Below are 23,036 nucleotides of genomic sequence, written 5' to 3'. Positions count from 1 at the left end.
TGATTTTCTTTTCAGGGCTAAACTAAACCAGGAAGAGTTCCCAGCACACTGCTAGGGACCTATTCTGTAAAATAATTTATCTCAAACCTGCAGAATACTGGACTAATCTTATTAGTTGGCACCCTTGTTTATAAAAAATACCAGTTCCAGACATGTTGCTTGGCAAAGAAACACTTTGAAACATCATTTTATTTTAGTTTTTGCAAATGAAACAAAGGACAGCCTCACTATAGAGTATGCTTCTGTAAAGTTCAAAGTTAAGAGCTTATTTGGCAATTGTATTGTGAATTTTCAGGTAGTTTGACTGAAGCCAGGGAAAAAATGAACTAAAATCTATATTAAGTTAATTGGATATTTGTTGATTCATCTCTTCTTTAAAAAAAAGTCACTACACTTTAAAACATTTTGATCTGTTTTCCTTGGGTGGCAAGTGTGTCCGCCAGGTGCGCTGAATTTCTATGCCCAGCAATCTTTCCTCTGTCTTATTTTCTTCGTTGTAACTTCCCCATGCAATTCTGACGGCGCTTCCTTCTTTGCCCTGTGAGGAGGAAGGAGAAAATGTCTACCAAGGCATTTGGAGGGATGGCTGCCTTCCCTCCAGTCTCAGTCTCAGTCATGTGGCTTTTACTTTTTTTATTCAAGTTGTTCCACCCTAAAGTTCAGATCGCGTGCTTTGACTTTTCAACCACAGGAGTTCACTCTCAGGATTTTCTTCTGTACCCACGACAAAGGTCAAAGCTGGAAATACATGCCTGCAAGTTTAAGCTGATTGACTCTGCATCCACCTGGAGGGCCTCAGAATGAAAGGCCAGAAATACACTGACCTGCTTTCCCAGGGCACCTTTTGCTTGGCTTCAGTAAAATAATGTAATTTCAGTGCCATTTATTTTTTTCCTGTCAAACCCATATACAACCCACAGGGGAAATTGTAGTGGAAAAATCTCAAGAGGGCATTCCTTCCCTCCCCCACCACTTTGAGACAGGGTCTCAAGTAGTCCAGGCTGGCACAGACCTCGATATGTAACTTTGGATGAAGTGAAATTCTGCCTCTACTTCCCACATGCGGGGACTGCAGGTACAGGCCACCAGGCTGTGGTTTAGAATGTGCTAGGAATTGAACCCAGGACCTCACGCTCACCAGGCTAGTACTCTACCAACTGAGCCACATATTCCAGCACTCCATGCTTGCATTCTAATTGCTAAATACTTGTACTAATTGTGCAAGTACCAGAAACTCCAGAGATGTGACCTAAGAACCTAAGAGAACATGCAGCTCGCTGTTTAAGGCTTCTCACAAAAGCAAGACATTGCTCTTTAGAAACCTTTGATTCCAAATCTTCTCCAAATGCTCACATATGCTGCAAACACTTGACAATTATTTATTTTGGTGGCAATTAGATGACACTGTTGTTGTTTTGTGAGATGATGTTGGCTAGGGATTCATTATCTGCCTGGACGAGAAACAATCCCACGTCTGAGCTTTCTCCAATCAACAGCTGAGTTCTGTGTGGACCAAGGCCAAAGGCTGCGGCAGTGACCTCAGTTCACCCACAGCCCCTGGGATGTCTTATTGTCACAGGCACACTTGCCAGGTCACTTGATGCCAGGGCTCCTGCCAGCACACAGGGGAAGTGCATTCGAAGTGGGCAGTTTGCATTTTCAGGGAAGGATGAGCAAAATGCAAACCCACGGGCAGCTTTGCTGTGGAGGCCAAACATCTGTAACTGGTTCTGCTCCTGGTCTGCAGCTCTCCTCCACCAACACATCACTTGTTACTTGAGAAAACTGATCTGTTTCTGCACCATGGGTTTTTTTGTTTTGTTTTGTTTATGTTTTATTTTGTTTGTTAAGCTATCATTTCCAGCTTCCAGGGCTTCTCTTCTTTCCGGACATGGGAACGCTCCGGCCAGTTTATTCACATCAAGCTTGAAAAGAAAGGTGTTCAGTTCACTGCAACACCGCACATGCACCCAATATGTGGTCCAGAAAATTTTATGTTAAAAGTATGCATAAATATTTGGTTATTTTTCAAGATGGGAATAAATCAAAAGCTCACAAGATCTTGCTGCTATACAGCCTGTGTACACTTCAATACTGTTCTTAAGGGCAATCTTGCCAATGTTTAGAGAATAGAACAATTTTAATAGAAAAACACATGATATTGTGAACATTTCCTTTTGTTCCTGGGAGTTTCACTGAAAATTTTAAACTCCTTTCACGTCCAGGAGGGAGAAAACCCATCCACTGGGGTTTACAGAGAGCCTGTCACGCTGCCCTGCTGGAAACCGCCCCAAACTTTCCCGCTGCCTTTGGAACCATAATAAACCTGAATTCCGGGTGTCAGGTACATTTCTAAACACTGTCCATGTTATCTCCTACAACCATTCCCAGTGACTCTACGGAGCTGGTGCTGGCATCAGCCTGGGTGATGGAAACTGAGGTAGAGAGGTCAAGGCCCTACCTGATTCAGCTGTTGCCCGTCTCTTGTATCATCCCAGTCTGGCTACCATGCAGCCACTTTACAGTTTGAGGAACACTCCAAAGATGGCTCCCACTTCAGGGCCTGCTGCTTGGCCAATGCTGCCTCCTGATATTCTGTTGAATTCATCTCAGCTCAACGCTTACTTCTTCACGGAGGTCCACCTGAGCCCCTCAGGCACCATACACTGACCATGAGCATCACACAGCCAGACTACTTCCTCACAGATTATCTGGCATGCATATGACCACCAGCAGGGATGGTGTAGAGGGCAGAATTTACCTATAGGCAGCCAGCAGCTGGGAAGGTATCCGTTGAGCAAATGACCACATTCTGGCAATCTTAAAAAGTAGAGTGGCGGTCTGTGATTCCTACTGTTCCCACATATAATTATGTAAAATGTAAACTCACTTAAAAATACAGAGCAAACATTATTAACCTTAGGAACAGGAAGAGACATCACAACGGTTATAATCTAATGACTGTCTAAGGCCAGTTAGCAAGCCTTTGGCAGAGCCCAAGATTTGTAGCTTGCTGTGTTTTGTTGGAATACGTTGCTGGCTGGTTAAAGGTCGCCGTCTGCCATAGCCTGGCAGCTTTCTCGAAGTTTGGTACTATAGAAATTCCCTCCCTCCCCAGCAAGGCTTCCTGATCTCTACCCGCCTTTATCTGGAGAATGTTCCTGGGCATGGAGGACTGACTTTATCTAAAAGCTGTTTCTAAAACCAGATGCCTGATTCATCTTTCGCTTGACCCTTGGCACAGATCCCTGCTAAGAAGACTTGTGCTGGAAGCTCTGCTATAGGAGCTTATGGCCACATACTAACCCTGTGATTGGAGCGTGCCACTTAATGCAAGTTAGGGTTTGTCCCCTGGCTCCCCACACCTATATATTCCTTCTCACTCTGGAATAGAGTTGAGCTGATTCACTGAAGTCTGTCTTCTAGAGGGCTGTCTCCGCTCATGCTCCGCATACGAAGCTTTCTGTTACCTCTTCTGCCTTCCCCCACCCCCCAGGCTGATGGTTGACAGGCCAGAGGGAAGGAGAACCCCACAGTGTTCCCCATGACCTGTCTCTGGGAGAGACTGAGGGGAGGCTTCTTAAACTCGTTTCCTCTCTCTAATCACACAGGAAGTTCATATTTCCCAGCCTCCTTTGCAGGACGAATGAGGCCATGTGAAGAGATTTGGACCAGTAGAAGCAATGCATCAAATATTCTGTATAATCCCTTTGGAGTTCTGTTTTGGTTTTAGTGGAAGGACTCAGCAGAGGAAATAGGAGGTCCTAGGAGATGGCACAGCTTCACAGGGAAGGACTTACTGCTGAGCCCGCTGCCCAGTACAGTCACGCACAATCAAGAACTACGTGCTATGTTAGGCCACTCGGGTTTGGGAGAGCTGCTTGTTAGGGAAGCTCAGTGCTTTCTGCTAGTGACCCAGGTAGTGGCATGCATTGGCTGTCCTTCCCCAGTACCTCTATGACATGCAGCTGCCATTGTTGTTGTTTTGGGTGTCTATACGTTCTTTATAAGCAAACATCTTGGTGTGCCTCCCAGATAAAGCAGGTTCTGAAAATAGCCAAGGGAGGAAGAGCTTTGCCCGATGACAGCTATGTAGCGCGTACTTGGCAAGCAGTACTTCATTAATATACAACCAAAATACAAGTCACTGTAGAGGGGGCGTGGGCCATTTGGATTAATTGCAGAAGTGAGACAATGCAGGGTAACGGGGCACAGAGTGCTTGTCAGCTTTCTATCGTGGTGACAGGCCTGGGGTGATGGAGATATAAGAACAGACAGTGTTTATCTGGGCAGAGGCTTTCACAGGTTTATGCTGTGGCTTCTTAGCCTGTGACGAAGTCACATATCATGGTCAGGAATATGTGGCAGCGCCGGGAGAGGTTCATTGCAGCTAAGAAGTGAAAGAAAGAAATATAAAGGGGCCAAGATCTCGATTTCCCTATTAGAGAAATGCCCTTGCTTCAGTTAGGATTTCTATGACTCTGATAAAGCAACATGACCAAAAACAAGTTGTGGAGGACAAGGTTTATGCCCCTCTTACAGCTTGTAGGCTGTTGTCCAGTGAAGTCAGGGCAGGGGCTCAGAGCAGGAACCTGGAGGCTCAGTCTTCCTAATGCTGCAACCCTTTAATACAGTTCCTTGTGTTGGGGTGACCCCCGAGCAAAAAAATTATTTCATTGCTATTTCATAACAGTAATTTTGCTACTGTTAAAAATCATAATGCAAATATCTGATATGCAGGGTGGTGTTAGGTGACCCTAGAGGGGTCACAACCCACATGGCTGTGAACCACTGTCCTAATGACACCCTAGGCTACATGCTAAAGCTTCCACACATGTGTTTTCAGGGCATGTTCAAGATCCACACTACAGAATACAGCAACGGCTCTAAATTTAGTCTCTAAACACCACCACCACTACCCTGACGCCTTTACCTGACTGGACAGCTGGGGAAGAAGCGTCCAGCAGCTACTTCTTGATCTGAGACCATAAACTGATCCCTTCCTCTTCTCTCCTCCATGAGTATTTTCCCTTCTTGGAATATAGTTTTTCCTTCATCTCCAACCATTGACTCCCACCCCAATTTCAAAGTTGGGCCAAACACATCTTCTCTAGGAACCTGCCTCCCCCACCCCTTAGGCCATATCTGGGAAGAATTATCAATCCTCTCTCCCTGCCAGAGCCCATATTCCTCTCCCCTTGGCAGACCACCAGTCACACCGTCTCGCTGTGATCTCCGCCATGGCCTCCGCCTCAGAGTGCACAGCCAGACAGCACCCTCTGAGATCCGTCTGTGTAACTAAACACAGCAGCGAGGCCCAGGAGCTGAGAAGGTTGGGAAGGTGGAGGTGGCAACGAGGGAAACGCTCTATCTTCATTTTCTTCGTTTTGATCTAGGTGAGAATAGTTTTAGGCTTTTTAGTGTGTGTGTGTTGTCTGATGATATATTTTTTCAAATCAACAAGTGTTCCTTAAACATCAGAGAAGGACAGTCATAGCCAAAAGAGAAGAAAGACTAGAACTCCAAGAATCCATGTGGCCCAGAGCCTAGCAATGCCTTCCTGGAGCAGGCTGGACCTCACTGAGATGAGAGGTGGGACCTGGGGCTAGGTTGCTATGCCTGTCCCACCGGGTCTCCTTTGTCACACTCTTTCAACCATGTGTACAGGGCTGGGAATTTTAAAGGCAGGGGTGGTAACTTCTTTTTCTGAACTATGCTTCCTGATGGAAGACTTCAGACAGCCATAAAACTAAAGGAAGCTGATTTCTCTCCTTTAAAGAGTCATTTTAGGACATTCTTGCAGATCTCCAGAAGTTGTCAAGATGAGTGAATCCAGAACAAGATAAACACAATGGGTGGAGATGTGGGGAAGGAAAAAGTGTCCCTACAGTAAACTCTGAGCCCATATCACAGCTACTTTTAAGCACGACAGAAATAAAAACCAGAGGAGCCTTTTATTAGTAGAGCCCTTTCATCATCTAGTGCTGCAGGTTTCTTCTTTGTGTGTGCGAGCATGCATGAGCGTGTTTCCGAGGACGTGTACACATGCATGTGGGTTCACGTGTGTGGGAGCTGTCCAGCTTGTGTTGTGTGAGTCTCTCACTGGGAACCGGGACTCTCTGATTAGGCTATGCTGACTGGACTGCAAGCCCCGGAGAGCATGCCTGGTTTTCTGCACGGGATCTGAGGACCAGATTCTGCAGCAGCATTTACCACCTTTGTTCTCGCCCAGCCTTCAGTGCGTTCTTAAACAATCCGAAGCGTGATACTGCCAAACCTTTGTAAGGTAGAGCCTGTCTCTATCCAGTGACCTAAAGGAAGGGGGGGAAACCCTGAAATGTCACTTTCAAGAATATTTCTGAAATCTGGAATTTGGATAGATCTGTAATGGACCCTGAATATAAAATTATAATGGTATTTTATTAGGACTGAAACAAAAACCCTTCCCTTCTGAGGTCACGGCAAGGTAACTGAATAATTAAAACAGAATATATACAAATGAGCATCCCATCCTCTCCCATGAGTAAAAAGGCTTCAAGGGGCTGCATACAGTTGCCTCAAGGGAGAACTCGATTATTTGAAAATCTAATTTCTCTGTAAAAATTAATGTTGCTTACCATAATCTACAGCAGAACTACAGGCTTTAATGATGTCCCAGCCCGTGCCCTCTTTCCATCCCTGGCGTCTGCCTCTCACAGGTGACCAGCTTAACTCTGAGCTAGCCCTTCCAGCTCACCCTCTTGTGAAAAGCAGCCTGCAGTGATTTGTCTTGGTTTATCTCTTTTACTCATTATCTCTTTGCTTCCTATATTTCCCCATGCACCTCCATCAAATTTCTAGTTAAATCATTGTTCAGATTTTCCTGCACCACCTTCCTGTAAACATCACTGTTGAACTAAAGTGTTATATTTCCTGTCGAATCCTGCCCAACTTGTCCACATGTTCCTGAGAAGGGACGTGTGGACTGAGGAAAGAAATAGACAAGAGACAGAAGATAGAGTCGAGAGGGCTTCCAGTGAATACTGCAACAAAAAGCCCTGAGTTCATTACTCACAGTCCTTACATACCCCAATTAAAAGGGGCCAGCACAAGATTTCCGTGACACAAAGAACAAGCAAGCGTAGTTACCTCCTTACAGCTCAAAACATCACGCCCTAAGTCAAACACCCTGTTGTCTGGCTTTTGAGGAGCAAAGCACCCAGTAGCCACACCTTTCGTCAAACATCCTGTTGTTCCTCCTTGAGGAGCAAGAAAGGGTTTGAACTCTCTGACCTTCAGTCAAGATGGAACGGGTCCAAAACTGTGGGCCCTCACAATTTCTCATGGAATGTGTTTTCCTTAGAGTGGTAATTGCATTTCTTGAAGGTTGCTTAGTTTCCTGAGTCTCTATCATGAAACTCTCCCAATACAGGCATCAGTAGCCCATGGTTTCCACTTTCTCCTCAGGAACACCCATTCTGTTAATATATATGTAATTACACAAACCCTGTGTTTAAGAAAATATCTCTGCAGAATAGATTCGTAGAAATTGATGAACTCAAGACTTGTGAATAATTTATTTTATTTTCCTACTATTTGTGTGTGTGTGTGTGTGTGTGTGTGTGTGTGTGTGTGTGTATGAGAGAGAGAGAAATGTGTAAGATGCACACATGAGTTTGGATGTTGGTCGTTGTTTTTCCACTTTGTCTGAGATGGACCCTTGATGGCTTGGTAAACCAGGCTAACCCTTGAGTTTCGGGAAGTTCTCTTGCCTCTGCTTCCCATTTCTCGCAAGCATGCCAGGATTACAGATAATTGCACTACTGTTTTTACTTGGGTTCTGGGGATAGAAACTCAGGTCATCAGGCTTACACGGAAAGTGTTTTTACATCTCCTCAGCCCCAGCATTTTAAAATTGACAGAATATTAACAGAAAGCTGTATTAATTCCTATTTCTAGTACTTTCTCCTGCACTAAATGTTGTCAATATGTGCTGATTTAGTAGGTAGGTGCATCCACACACATTACAAAGGGAAATAAAGAGAGACGTCATTGTTATTTGAGTTCATTGTGGCCATTGTGGGGGAAAGTTGAGCCTACTTAAAGTGACAATAGAACAGAGGAACAATGTCAAGGAAGAGACATTTCATTAAGATACCCTGGAGATGGCAAGGCCACGGGCACCATCAGAAATGCAATCAAGAGAAAAAGCGTGCATTATTTTACCTTAGAAGACATGCAGAGAGGCAGAGAGAACAATGGTTTATTTTTGAAAATGTTGAGATTAAGATGTTACAGGCATATGCTACAATAGCAAAGGGCAACCAGAGCAACTGCCACAAAGACTCTGGCCTTGTCAACCTCCAGTTTCGTCTCTCTAACCCACTCTATTTTTCTGGCTGTCATTTTTGCCTCAACTCATCTTGAATTCCAAGAATAGTGATTCTCCTTCTGCAATGACATCATGATAATAACCACATTACCAATTTCCAGGCAATAAAGACTTCCTGGGGCCAGCTGGGTCCCACAGAAGCAGACTTAAGAAATGGGTCAACTAGACCCGTGTGGCCACGACTGGCTGTGCATAGCGCTTGCTCCTTCCTTTTTCCTCCCCCATGTAATTCCAAAGCTCTTGCCAGTAGCTCAGGATGCTTAGAATGTGTGATAGACAAGCCTATAATCCTAGCCTTTGGGAAGCAGAGGCAGAAGGACAGAAGCCAGTGTGAAGACAAACTAGCCTACATAGGGAACTCTAGGGCATAGTGAGTCCACAGCACTTAGAAAGCTGTGGCAAAAGATAGTGACTTCAAAGCAAGTCCGGGCTACATACACAGTGAGAGCCTATTTCAAAAACCAAGGGTGAGGAGGGAGGAGGGGCCATGGGAGGTGGGGGAGAAACCTAGCTAACTTTGTTATAAATTCTCTTCAAAATAATTAAATTATCTTCCACTTAGCCTCACCCAAAAAGCTTTAAAAAGAATAATGAAACTGAAAACAGAAGAAAAGTGGATAAACTAGCGTAGTATTTAATCAAAACAAGGCAGAGTGAGTCAGTTTGCTCAGACGCCATGATATTTAATACAATGTTCGGTGACAATGACACACTTAGGGAAACCCAGAAGGACACCAGTGGAGAGAGGACAGGAGGCTTGGTACTGTCACTGTGCAGTGTCTGATGCACGTGGCTGGGCAGGCCCCTACGGGTGCTGGGAATGGTGTGCGGTGTGCCTGGCATCTCTGGGTGTCCTGTGTGGTCTTAGTTCTTCAACCACAGAGCTTGATCTTAGTTCACGAAAAAATTAAAGACCCTTCACTCAGAGCCCCCTCTCCCTGCCACCCCCGCCATGGCTGGCAGTGCAAGATGCTGTGGGGCTTCTTAATCAGTGCCAGGAAGCCAGGCCTGGGAGTGTTGTCCTCACCCCACCCTTAGGCCACAATCCCTAGGCAGGGTCCCACAGTTCCCTGAGAGCTCAAATATCAGTCAGGCCAGTTTTTCCAATCTGAAGCCCCACCCTCTTTTATGACCCTTAAAAACAACAACACCATTTAGGTATGATTGGCAGCTGAAAACTCATTCATTCGGAGTGCATAGCAATGAACACATTCGCTTTGTGATGTGTCTGAGAAAGTATGAGCAGCTTCCACTTCCCCAGAAATACCCTGGGGGAGTTATTGTTGGCATGAAAGCAAAACAGAGTCCTGGCTGCTGATTGAAGAATGAAGGAAAACAAGGCTGGAGCATTCTCTCTGGGACCTGGAGGTCACTGTCACTTTGGGTAGAGTGATCTCAATAAAGAAGCCACCTAGGGGTGCCCGGCCTCTCCCTCCTGACAGAGAGTGGATGTACAGACCCAGATTTGCTGTGCCTCAGATGTACATCTTATTATTAGATTCTTTTTTCTTTGTACTTAGATTTTAAAAGTTCTCTAGGACTGACAATTTAGAAACATCAGATCAAAATTTGAATAGACTTTTAAACTTGATCTGCTCTCAGTGAAGGCCTTGGCCACACTAATAGAAATGGCAGCTTTGCTGCCTGTGTCAAAAATATGGGAATGCTTCAAGATGGCCAGGTGTAATTTTAAAGAAATAAAAAAAGAAGCAAAGGTGTGGTGGCACACGCCTTTAATCCCAGCACTCAGGAGGCAGAGGCAGGTGGATTTCTGAATTCGAGGCCAGCCTGGTCTACAGAGTGAGCTCCAGGACAGCCAGGGCTACACAGAGAAACAAACAAAAGAATAAAGGAAGGAAGGAAGCAGGGACTCCCTCTTACTGCTTTCCAGAGCAGAAGATGAGGAACCAAGAATTAAAACACTGTGGGGCTGAGGGGTGGGGATCGATCTCATGACTTCCTGCATGCTAGGCAATCATTCTGACAACCGAGCTGTATCCCCAGCTTTAAAAGAAACCAAATGGTTGTACAACTGGTTTTATTTTGTTGCTTTGCTTTGTTTTCCTACTTCTGTGAAGGAGATCATTGGAATTTTCTTATGCATTGAATTGAATTGGTAGCTCTGCTTGGTAATATAGCCATTTTCACAAAATTAATTCTGCCAGCCCAGGAGGTCTCCCCACCATCAGGCACCGTCTTCAGTTTCTAAGTTCAGTATTTTAACTTCTCACTGTAGAGACAAGTTCTCGGTCACAATGTGGGAGAGGTGGCTGAGTTGGATGAAGTAGGTTACTGAAGGTTCGTGCCTCCCTGCCTCCCTTTTCCTTCGCCTCTCCCTCTCTCTCTCCTTCCTGTCTGTCGTTCAGCAACCCAGCTTCACCTGATGCTCCTGCCGTGCTGTTCTGCCTTGCTACAGGCCCGGAAGCAGCAGCCAAGTGACTACTGGCTGAAACCTCTGAAACTGTGAGCCGACATGAGTCTTCCCTCCTTGGAGTTGATGTTATAAAGTCTTCATCACCGAGAAGAAAGCCAACCCACATGCTGTGTGGGTGCTATGACCTGTATAATATAATAACCTATTTATCTGCCAGTGAGCTGAGTTCAGAACAGTGCTTACTATCCACTCACTATGGATAAAGTTTGGCTAACGTGATGACACTATGGAGGCTGGAGAGATAACTTAGTGGTTAAGAACACTGGCTGCTCTTGCAGAGGACCCCGGTTCAATTTCCAACACCCACATGGTGGCTTGCAACCATCTGTAACTTGGGTTCCAGGGAATCCAACATCTTCTGGTCTCCTTGGGCTCTGTACACTACTGTACAAAGTGCACAGCAGTGTACAGACATACATGCAAGCAAAACACCCGTATATATAAAATAGAAGTAAATAAAAAATACTGTCACAATAAAACCACTGGTTAAGAGCTGACTTGAAACCTGCTACTTAGGAAATGGTTGAAACTGTTTACTGTGGATCTGTGTAACAAATTACCTGAAATGTACTCATAGTCCACCACCTTGCCACCTACCGGAAAAATCACTCAGCCCATGACCTTGGCCGGATAGAGGTGGTGCTTCTCACGACCTCTTAAGAGGAAAGACAGAGGGGATTGCTCTCTCTTGAGTGGTGAAGACCGGGTCAGGTGGGTGTGCAGCAGTGTGCAGTCCCCTGATTTCCGAGGACTCTGTAACTGGATTTACCACGTCCTCTATTTGTGAGTGTATCCCCCCTTTCATATCTTAATGACTCATTGATACCCTTTAAACAGATAGAAGTGGATTTCTCATAACAATGCCACACGTGTTTCCTGCCTTCTTCAGATAGTTTTGATGAAATACACCAAATAAGAACCCAAAAGTAATGGAGCCATTCCTTCTCACAAAATCCAGCATTCCACAAATGCTCGGCTGATGAACACATCACACTTCCAATCTGCAAGACTGGCTGCTTCCATTTGGGCTACGGCCATGAACAGAGTCCTGGCAACATTTAGCACAAGAAAATGTTTTCCATATTTTGCAGCAAGTTTCCTAACTGGCCTCCCCTCTTAGACTCCACAGTCTGTTCTCCGAACAGCATCCGGGTTATGCTTAGAAAACACAAGCTGTGAGCTGAGAATTCACCTCATTTGGGACAGAGTACACGAATCCTTTGGGTCTAACCCCCAGCACTGCATACCCACCCACTTAAACTGTTGCTTCGAAATATGAGTCTCTGTATATGCCTACATTAGATTATCTATGCTAAATATATTTTTATTTACAGCTGAAAAATATTCTATTGTATGTATCTGGCACATTTACATTATCCATTCATTATTTGGGGGACATCTAGGTAATTTCCTTTGCTGTCTAAAAGCTTTTGAATTTCCTGAGGTCCCACTTTCCTATGAGCTGTGCTACCAGAGCCCCACTCAGAAATTCTCTTCTATGCCTTTAAGTTAAAACCTCCCCGTTTCCCCCTCCATCACATGTGGGTACCAGGTCAGGTCTTATGTTGAAGTTGGAGTTGAGTTGTGTGCAGGGTGACAGGTTCATCCTCTACGTGGAACCATCCAGTTTGACGGGCACCATTTCTTGATGATGCTGTCATTTCTCCGATGTGGTTTTTGCCGTTGTTCTTATTTTTTTTTCTCTTTGTTGAGAATCAGGAGGCTACAAGAGTGTGGACTTACACGTAGGTCCTCAGTTCTATTCCTTGATCAGTGTGTCTGCTGTTATGCCAGTACTGTGCTGTTTTTATTACTTGAAATCAGGGATGGTGATGCCTCCAGCAGAATTTAGAAGTGTCCTTCCTGTTCTACTTTATAGAATAAGTTGAGGAATATTGGTCTTAGTTCTTGTGGTGGTCTGGTATTATTCTGAGCAGAATCCACCTGGCCCTGGGCTTCTTTTAGTTGGGAGATTTTATAATTACCGAGTTCATCTCAGTTGCTCTGAGTCTGTTTAGATTATTTACGTCACCTTGCTTTAACTTTTGTAGGTTAGGCGTACCTAGAGATCCACCCGGTTCTTTCAGATCCATTTTGTTGGAAATTCCCATCAGGTGTCTGTTGGCTTACAGGATCATTTTGTTGGTAAGGTTTTCCCATCAGGTGTCTGTTGGCCTACAGGATCATTTTGTTGGTAAGGCTTTCCTATAAGGTGTTCGTTGGCTTACAGAATTTTTCATTTTCAGCATTATTTCAGGTAAGGTCTCTCTTCAGCAATTCTATCTCTTTGTTGAATTCTATTTTCACATCTTAGATGGACGTCCTCATCTAATTTACCTCTCTGTTTTCTCTTAGAGTATACTCATGTCTTCTTTGAGTTGTTTGAACTTACATAAGTCATTCTTTTGAATTCTTTGAGTTCTTACAGGTCATTTTCAGTGGGTACCATCATTATGGTATTTGTAACTTGTGAAGGAGACGGGTTGTCTTGGTGTTTCGTGATGTTTCTATGCTGAGACTTACATATGTAGAGTAGTTTGCCAGTTGAACCCTCCTCCACCTCCCCCCACTTCCTCCCCATACCTCCCCCCTTCCTGTGGTTGTTGTTCAAGTTGCTTTTCTACTTTCAGCTGAGGCCTTCCCATGTGAGGAGAGGACTAAACTGTAGGAGGGTTTAGGTTTCCATGTGGGGTTGGGATAGGACATTCCAGAGAGGAAAAGAAACTGCAAAGGCTGTGTTCTCAAAGGCTTTGCAAGGTAGCAGGGGAGACCGATTAGTGAATAGACAAGGAGCACAGAGCGTGATCAATCAGTGCTGTGACAAAGGTTCTCTCTGAATGCTCTGGGAAGGGAGCTGTGAGCCCCAGGCAGGGCCTTCTGGTTCACAGATGGACTGAGGGAACAGAGACTCAGAGAAGGGTTACCCCACAGACTAAACTATCTGCACTTGGAGCACTGCAATTTCACACGTTTTTTGAGGAACATGAGCTCTGTGACATCTGAGCTGAGACTCAGATGTCCCCACACCATCGACCCCATTTGAGGTAAGCTCGCCATCCACATTACACGGCTCGCATGCTCTCTTCTCAGCGCTTGTTACTCCATGATTTCTACCCATTTCACTGCTTCTGGGAGGCACCATCCAGTGCAGTCTCCCCTACCATATCCCAGAATGCAACAGAATCTGACTCACACCAAGTGTTCAGCAAATAATTCATGAAAAAAAAAATACTATTTTAGGGTTTGCTATGCACTAGGTGTTGTGTTTTTTAAACTTTATATTTACCATGTGTATGGGTGTTTTGTCTGAATGAATGTCTGTGTATCGTGTGCATGCCTGGTGCTGGTGGAGGCCAGAAGAGGATGCCAGATCCTCTTTGACTGGAGTTGCAGCCAGTTGTGAGCAATCATGTAGGTGCTGGGAATCAAACTAAGATCCTGTGGTGTGGGAGAATTGTCTGTATTCTGTCAATCACATTTTAATAAAACGCTGATTGGCCAGGCAGGCAGTCTAGGCAGAAAAGCCAGACAGGAAGCAGAGGTGGAGAAAAGAGAGTGGCAGTATTCTGGGAAGCAGGAAGCTCCCTCTGCCATTCCTGCCCAGACCACCGACGAGGCAACATGTGAGCTGCCACACTGAAAAAGGTACTGAGCCGTGTGGCTAACATAGATAATGATAATAGATTAATATATAAGTTACAAGGACTAATAAGAAGCCTGACCTAATGGGCCAATCAGTTTATAATTTTATGGAGTCCTGTGTGTGATTTTCTCTTTGGGGCATGCTGGCTGTGGGGTACCGGGCAAGACAGATACCCCAACAAGCAGGCTCCCTTATGCTACAACCTGTGGAGGAGCAACCAGTGCTCTTAACTGTTGGACCATCTCTCTAGGCCCCTAGACACTGTACTTAATGCCATTTGTGCAATACTATAAGACCTAGCACAGTCCTATGAAGGAGTGAATTATTCCCATTTACAGATAAGGAGACCCAGGAACAAACTAACAAGACCAAGGTCATTCAGCTGGGAAGGAATTGTCTAGGTAATTATGGCTCATAACAAGATCCCCCAAAAGCCTCATGGCTTAAGACAACGATATTTTCCTGTTGTGATACTGGGGATTCACGGGCATCTCAGGTAGGGTTTCTATTGCTGTGAAGAGACACCATGACCACAGCAACTCTTATAAAGGAAAACATTTAATTGGACTGGGTGCTTACAGTTCAGAGGTTCAGTCCACTATCATTGAGATGTAACATGGTAGTGTGCAGGCAGACATGGTGCCGGAAAAGTAGTTGAGAGTCCTACATCTTGACTCAAAGGCAACAGGAAGTGGTTTGAGACTCTGGGTGGTATCTTGAGCATATATGAGACCTCAAAGCCTCCTTCTACAGTGACACACATTTTCCAACAAGACCACACCTACTCCAACAAGTGTCACTCACTTTGGGGGTCATTTTCTTTCAAGCGGCCTCAGGTGGATGGTTCTTGCTTGATTCTCTCCTGCGGTTACTGTGAGCAAGCAGGAAACACTTAGCCTTCTGAAGGCCTGAACCTCCAAGGTGACTTTTTCACTAATAGTCTGACAAGTCAGCTTTGAAGACAACTTCTGAGGACTTCTTGGAAGTCTCCTCATGAACATACTCACAGAATGATGGTCCTAAGAAGGGATTTTATGCCACCTGGGGTGTGGGTGAATGTGTGTACATTTGCATGTGTGTATACGTGTATGCATGTGAGTGCACATGTTCATGAAAGCTGGACCAACATTCAAGTGCCTTCCTCAACCACTTTTTACCTTTCTGAGACAGGCTCACTCACTGAACTTGGAGTTCACTATTTGGTTGGCCAGTGAGCTCTGAGAGGCCTCCTATCTCCATCCACCCTGTAACGGGATTCTACGCAGGTGCCACTATACCCAGGACTATGGTTTTTAACTTGAGTGATGAATATCTGGACTCCGGTCCTCAGGCTTACAGCTCTAACACTTTACTAAATAAATCATCTCCTCAGACTCCAAAGACAGTTGATTTCTTTTGAGATAGGATCTTCTTATGTAGCCCAGGTTGACCCCAAATTCATTATAAGCCTAGGTTATCCTCAATTTCACCATCCTACTGTCCAAGCCTCCTAAATGCTGAGACTTTGTGAATATTTTGGCACCTTCTGGGCTCTAGAATGTACATTTTAAAAACCAAGGCAGAACTGGCGAGGTAGTCAGTGACTCTTGGGTTGATGCCCAATATAGAAAACAAAGAAAAGAAAGGGGTGGGGGAGGGAGGAAGGGAAGAGAAAGAAAAGGGAGGGATGAGGAGGGAAGGGAGGAGAGGAGAGAATAAAGGAGGAGAGGAAAAGGAAGGAAAGGGGAGAAAGGAAGAAAAGACAAAGGACTTGGGCAGAAGCCGGGACTTCTTTCTCCCTAGGCCACTCCCACAAGTCACATTTGTGTCATTCTCTGTTTTCTAGACCCCTCAAAACTCTGTTGGGGGGCATGGGAAGCCTGAAGGCACGGCAATCAGAGGCTCATATTTGTAGACTCTAAGTGCAAGGCTGGTGATGGACCACAGCCGTCTGGCTCCAAACACCACCCCTTAAACATGAGGTCATGGTGTGTCTTCATTGAGAATCCCTGGGGAATATCTTTAGCTAGTTTGTGTAGCTAGGGGCCTGTTTGGTAATTTGGAATTCAAAGGAGGATAAAGCCTCCATCTCTAAAGACAGAAAAATCCTTTCAGTGTTTTTAAGGTAGTCCTGTGGGCAGAACTCAGGACCTCGCACAAGGTAGACACATGCCCTTCCACTGAGCTCAACCCTATCTCAGTTCACTGACAGGCCTTTCTCTGATTCTAAACACCCCAGTTTCAAAGTCATGAGGAACCCTCAGTTGGTTTGGGGATGGGAGTTGGCTGGGAAGGGAGGGCTGGAGGCACTTCTGTGGATGAAATCTTATGAAAGATCGTATTTTAAATGAAGAAAGGACACAGTGAGACATTTCCCACGGGAATTCGCCATGCCCTAAGGGATTACCATCCAGATTGAAACCAGTTGGCTTGCAGGCAAGTTCTACACAAACACTGCATTTTCATTTCTCATTACAGCCCTGGAGAAGTGGTTTTAAAAAGATCAACAACACCTCTTGCACTGTGCCAAGGGGCCTCCCATCTAATGCTTGCTTCAGCCCTCACATCAAGAGGGTGCCAGCTCCAGAAACTTCCCCGCATGCCCAGCAAATGTGTAAACAGAGATTAAAACCCATGTCCATATGACTCTCCAGTGTTTATTCTTCTAGGCTCCAAGAAATATCACACACACAACCCACCATTTTGATCCCCATTCACCATGCCTATCCCTGATCCTATTCAGGAATTTGACCTCTCACCGGGTGGGTGCATCATGAACAATTTTAGTGAATTAATGAATTATGGTTTCCTCAGAAGAGGTCAGTTGTAGCCCAGAGATTTTGGCAAGTCTGTGTCTAGCAGTCAAACTCAGCATCCATCTCCAGGGGCACCTAACAGTAAAACTGCTGCAGGCTGCCTCATGCATTGCTTTTCAGCCTGGTCTGATCAAAACCTGTCCCTGACGAACTCATCTCTCTATCCCTGAACATTTGGGGAAACACTATTTGATTATGTGCAGTGTCCAATAGTGAGCCCCTGGGGAGGGAGCCTGGGGCATGATGGTGAAAGAGGGGTGACATTTAGTGGCAGGACTTATGCTTTGGGATGCTTCCATTCTGACTCTACACTGCTCTAGGTCTCTGGCTTACTCAGGACGTCTACATTGGTTGAAGACTTGCCACTCATGAGCTAAAGAATAAAGTATTTGAGGAAAACACTTTTTCCCCAAGTTCCTAGAGTAAGAAATTCAGAGATACCCAAAGGCATAATTGCACTGTTGAGGTAGAAATGTGAGGGTAGTGAATGCTTTCATAGGTGGCTCCTCTGGCTTGACCTGCGTCCGTAAACACAACATCCCTCTGCGTGAAGAACACAGCACAGCAACCATCTGCAGGAGCATGCCCAACACTAAGGATGCAGCAACCATCCACAGGAGCATGTCCAACTCTAAGAATGCAGCAACCATCTGCAGGAGCATGCCCAACTCTAAGGATGCAGCAACCATCCACAAAATCATGTCCAACTCTAAGGCTGCAGCAACCATCAGCAAGAGAACGCCCAACTCTAAGGATGCAGCAGCCATCCACAGGAGCATGCCCAACTCTAAGGATGTGAAAAGTGAAAGCCTCTGACACTGCATTTGTCTTCAGCAACGAAACCAACCAAGGAGCCCACTTTTTCACTGATTGCTTTTAAGGAATTCGCAAAGTCATCATAAAACAATTCAAATTACCACTGGATTCACACCGTAAGTTGAACTGTGTCATAAGCAAAGAATGTGAAAGTATATCTGTCAGTCCTTCTAATAATACATTTTTTAAAAAAATCCTCCCTGGGTATTTACCTTTATTGAATGCCTTCTCCATTGACAATGTTGTTATCAAAGAATTTCTGTCAAAAAAGAAAAACATGAAGACTTCATTTTCATGTTTCCCTCCTCTATTAATTAAGCCTTTTAAAGGCATTGGATTGAAAACAGCATTAAAAACACAGGCAGAATAAGGAAGTATATGTATAAAACATCGGGTTTCCAGTCAATAAGAGCATACTTAACTTCCATCTGAAAGAGCAAAGGAAAACAAAATTAAAGGAGGCAACAGAAGCCCTCAAAGCAAACAGAAAACTAAACAAATTTAGGAAAAGTGGACTGGGGCCCCATTGGGAAAGTGTTACCCACTCGCTTGTTTATTTAGGATTTGTATCTGTCCTTCCCCAAAGGCCCGGAGGCAACAGGAAAGCTTTGTAATTCTAGTGTCTTAGTAACTGAACCCTCGCTGGAGGAATTTATCCACTGTAAGACTCATAAAGCTTCCAAATTAGACGTTATCAGTTTAAAACACAAGACAAGCAATGGTTGCACACTCTCGGCCCAGTCGTATGGCTCCCAAGCTTAAAGATGCAAATTCAGTCTAGTGATCTCACTCAGCTGAGCTTTCCTTGGGTGTAACTCATACCAACTTTAGCACTGGATACGATTATTATTCATGTGGCTAAATAGCTGTGCCTATCAGAGAAATGTATACGTTCATTAAAAAATACTTAAGATTAGAACTTAAGTCTCCATATAATATTAAATCCAATGTGCAGCCAAAAGTCAGGAAATACGTGGTAAGCCCCAAATCCCATTCCTCTCTCTATCCTGCTGAGGCTTTTCCAGACAAATGACAGTTACAATGATTTGAGAACCCCTTCGCCTACCCTTTGGTATAATTAACTGACTTAAATGCTGAGTTCCTGCCCAAATTAATTCTGTGTTTTCTCAAATTATATACCTACACTGATCTTCCTAGAACATCACTATATATTCAAACATCACAGCTCCATGTCTGTCCCTGCTGATTTTCTTCTCCTTAACCATATAAAAATTGTTGAGAAGAAACAAACCCCAACCCCCTTTAATTTATAAATTCTCTAAGCAAAATGTGAATGTCATTTCAGTGTAACCAGGCTTCTGGCAGACAGACTCAGTATGATGACTTTAACAGACATAAGTTATACGATTACCCTCAAGGCAATGGTACAGAAATACCTCTCTAGGGTTCATTATTATTCAGATTTGAAAATAACCAAGGCGCATGTAAAGCTGACCTGTAAATCCAATCCAAAACCTTATAACCTCTCCAAAATTTTCAATACATAAAGCTCCATAAGAGTGAGCTGCAAAACGACTTCTAAATATTCCTGTCACGGATTCTTGTTATCTCCTCCTTTCCAGCTCTGAACACTCTGGGGGTGGAAAGCCTGCCTCCTCTTTACCCAGGGGGCCGGCACAATGGAACACCTATACAAGGACACTCAGTGAATTGAGGTAAATGTTTACATAAGAGGTAAGTAAGTACATGCACAACTAATTATAGTACTGAGCCAATATGTTCATGGTGTTTATAGACGCAATGTTATTAGGCAAGGTACAAGTTTTGTTTAGACTAGTTTTCTTGGTACAGGAGCTCCCTGTATAGACCAGGCTGAGCCCCAATTCATGGCTCTTTCCTACCTCTGGGATTACAGGTGTAAGCAGTCACACCCAGTTCAAATCTAACAAAAGTTTTTCTGATAGCCGTTTCTCTGTCTGTGAAATGGGTGTATATTGATGTTTGCCTCACCCAGCTCAGAGTTCAGTGCAAATGAGATAAAGTGGCTCAATATATGTGAATGCATGCTGAAGACATAGTTATCATCTTAGTAGCACAAATTACACGGTAAGTCTAGGAAATGTTAGCTGGCCAGAATAAAGCAGGGAGCTTATGAAACGGCAGTCTGTGCCCTGGTCAGGCAGCCAAGGGCCTTTCTGCAGAAGAAATGTAAGTAAATTACTCAAAGACTTGCTAGTTTTTTTCTGCAAGTCAGATTCATGCTGAAATTAATATTTAAAACTTTAAGTAACCAGTTGACTTCAAACATCTTTAATAAATGAGGCAATTACAAAGAGTAAAAACTTTGTGATTTTAATCATAATGCATGACAACTGAGCTCTACATGTAAACTTCTCTATTTTCAAACTGATATACCATTGTGTCCGGCTTAAAACCTAAGAATAAAAGGACTTTCGCCCATCTCTGCAGACCCAGCGTTAGTAACAACATCCCCTTTACACATTTGGATACTGGGCTGGATTCTAAGTTCAGGAACTAATTTTAAACAATTCCTATACATGTTCAAGATTTCCCAGAAGGCTCTGGGGTTCAAGTTTCCTGTAATTTATAGTTTCTCCTGTAAGCAAAGCTTCGGCTGCTGACTTTCCTATAGAAGAGTGCAATTGTTTCAAATCATCAAGTTGTTTCTTAACCCTGCCAAGGGGACTATAGAAGGGGCAAGCAATGAGCGAAAGCACCAGGAACACCTCAGCGATTCTGAGTTTGTGCTGAATTTACCCAGAAATTGTTCACAAGATGATGATCTGGTTGCCAGGGGCGAGAAAGAGCTAGAACTGCAGGGAGTCTGGGGGGCTTTCTCTCACCAGCGCACACCTCACGGTCATTGTCACGCGCTCACACCACTTCTGACATCACCTAGGCCCGCCTGGGGTGGGGGTGAGGGATGCTGTAAAGGCTTCTGGCCAGTGAGTTCACTACATTGGCTAAGTCCTTGCTGACCAGGTTCATTGCTGACTCCCCATTTTCTCTGAGGATCTCAGATACTTCCCATCATCCTCTGCACATGTTGCGAAGGAGCACTGTAACCCCGTGTGGTGGGAGTGTGCCAAGATCTGGAGTTTCGTCTCTGGCTGCTGGGCTTGGCACGTGGTCTTCATGCTCCAGTCAGTCGGGGTAACGTCAGTCTCACCGCAATCTTTTATTCCAAACCTGCTTAACCAGATTGATCTCCACTTTTTCAAGGACCATAGTTGTTGAATTGTACTCAATCCTTGCCCCTTACAACAGGCGCAAGGCTCTGGCATCTGATGCAGATGTCCATGTGGTTAGCTGCCTGTAGCGTTAACATCTACAGGAAGTCAAGAACACTCACTCTCATCATGGATTACAAAATATCCAACCATTTCATAACCCTCAAATCATCTGATTTAATGTCTAGCCATGCATTTTTTAAGAACACACTCAGCCAGACGAAATTACTAAAACCCAGTCAACTACTGCCACCACCATACACTGACAACCAGAATGATAAGGCTGAGTCAACAGGATTAAGTCATCAACTATGGAGGACTAATATCACTTCTCCACTGACGGGGCAGAAGTACAGCTAGGCAGTCTGGGGCACTTCCACTCTCTGTATGTCTGTCCACAAGCAAAATTCATCCCTAAAATTCTCTAGAACTGCCCAAAGGGGCATTTTATAATGATGAAAATATTCACAAACATGCAGCCCCACACGCGGGAAGGGAGGAGAGAGGGGTGCTATTGAACACTTAAAAGTAGCTACTATGATTAAGGCAATGAAACTCATTTAATTTATACAATCCATATAGACCATGTGGACAATAGTGCTGTCATCCAAGAAATTGCCCTAGAATTTAAAATACTAGAATAGAGGCTGGGAATCTAGCTCAGTTGTACAGCAAGGGCTTTGCTTGTTGAGGACCCTGAGTTTGATCCCCACCTCTGAGGGAAGTAAGTTCTACCAGGCCCGTGCTGGTTAGTCTTTGTCAAGGTGACACAAACTAGAGCCAACTAGGAAGAGGGAATCTCAGCTGAGGAGCTGCTTCCATCTGATAGGCCTACGGCATAGCTGTGGGGCATTTTCTTATTACTAATTGATATAGGAGAGATCTATATCTAGATGTAGGTATAGATATAGATACAGATGTGTAGATATACATAGTGACTTGCCCAGACAAGTAGGATTGGGCTATATAACAAAAATAGCTGGACAAGGCAGAGGATGCAAGCCTGGAAGCAGCACCCCCTCCAGGATTCCGCTGAAGATCCTGCATCCAGATTTTTGCTTGCGTTCCTCAATGATGGACTGTAAAGTCTAAGATGAAATAAACCCTTTTCTCCTCATATTGGTATTGGTCAGAGCTTTATCATTGTAACAAAAAAAAACAAATAAAAACAAGGAAAAAGATAAACGTCCCATATGCAAGCTACACTTCCATGCCCAGGAAGGCTAAGACAAGGGGCTAAAACATTTGGTTGGCACAATTTTTAAAACACACATCAGACGTCCTTATTTCCCCACTGATGAAGCAGCTCCATGGCAACCATCTGGGGGTGAGATCCACCTTGCCGTGCACATCTTCAGCTGGAAAGGTTGGGATGGGAGGGGAGTGTAAAGTCTGTTGTTAGTGGAGGATGATGGTAGCTGGGGAGGCAGAGAGAGGACTAGCCCTGGGGCTTGCCAGCCAGCCTAGACACCCGGTGAGAGAAGGGTTCAGTGAGAGACACTGTCTTACAAATTAAGGTGGAGTGGTATAGGAGGGTCTTCTTTCTATGTGTTGCTTTCATTGGTTGAATAAAGAAAATTGCTTTGGCCTTTTGATAGGGCAGCCCTTAGGTGGGTAGAGTAGACAGAACAGAATTCTGGGAGAAAGGAGGCAGAGGCAGAGAGCTGCCTGCCATGAAGCTGCCAGGTCAGACATGCTGAATCTTTCCCGGTAAACCACGAGTTTGTGGTGACATACAGATTATTAGAAATGGGTTGAATCAAGA

The 23,036-nt window shown here is 44.5% G+C and overlaps 1 protein-coding gene and 1 long non-coding RNA gene across 3 annotated transcripts in view; both read right to left on the bottom strand.

Annotated features, from left to right (window-relative positions):
* Pcolce2 (procollagen C-endopeptidase enhancer 2) overlaps nucleotides 1-23,036 on the bottom strand; it is a 46,878-nt gene that overhangs the window by 19,401 nt on the left and 4,441 nt on the right. The window lies entirely within an intron of this gene.
* Nucleotides 156-18,318, bottom strand: LOC148122267 (uncharacterized). Its single transcript, XR_015737690.1, has 2 exons — nucleotides 18,272-18,318; nucleotides 156-538 (listed from the first exon to the last, which is right to left on the bottom strand). It is a non-coding gene; the product is annotated as an uncharacterized LOC148122267 (long non-coding RNA).

This window comes from Myodes glareolus, chromosome 4, assembly GCF_982192425.1.
Source record: "Myodes glareolus chromosome 4, mMyoGla1.1, whole genome shotgun sequence".
NCBI lineage: Eukaryota > Metazoa > Chordata > Mammalia > Rodentia > Cricetidae > Myodes > Myodes glareolus.
This window is presented reverse-complemented; position numbering and strand designations above follow the sequence as displayed.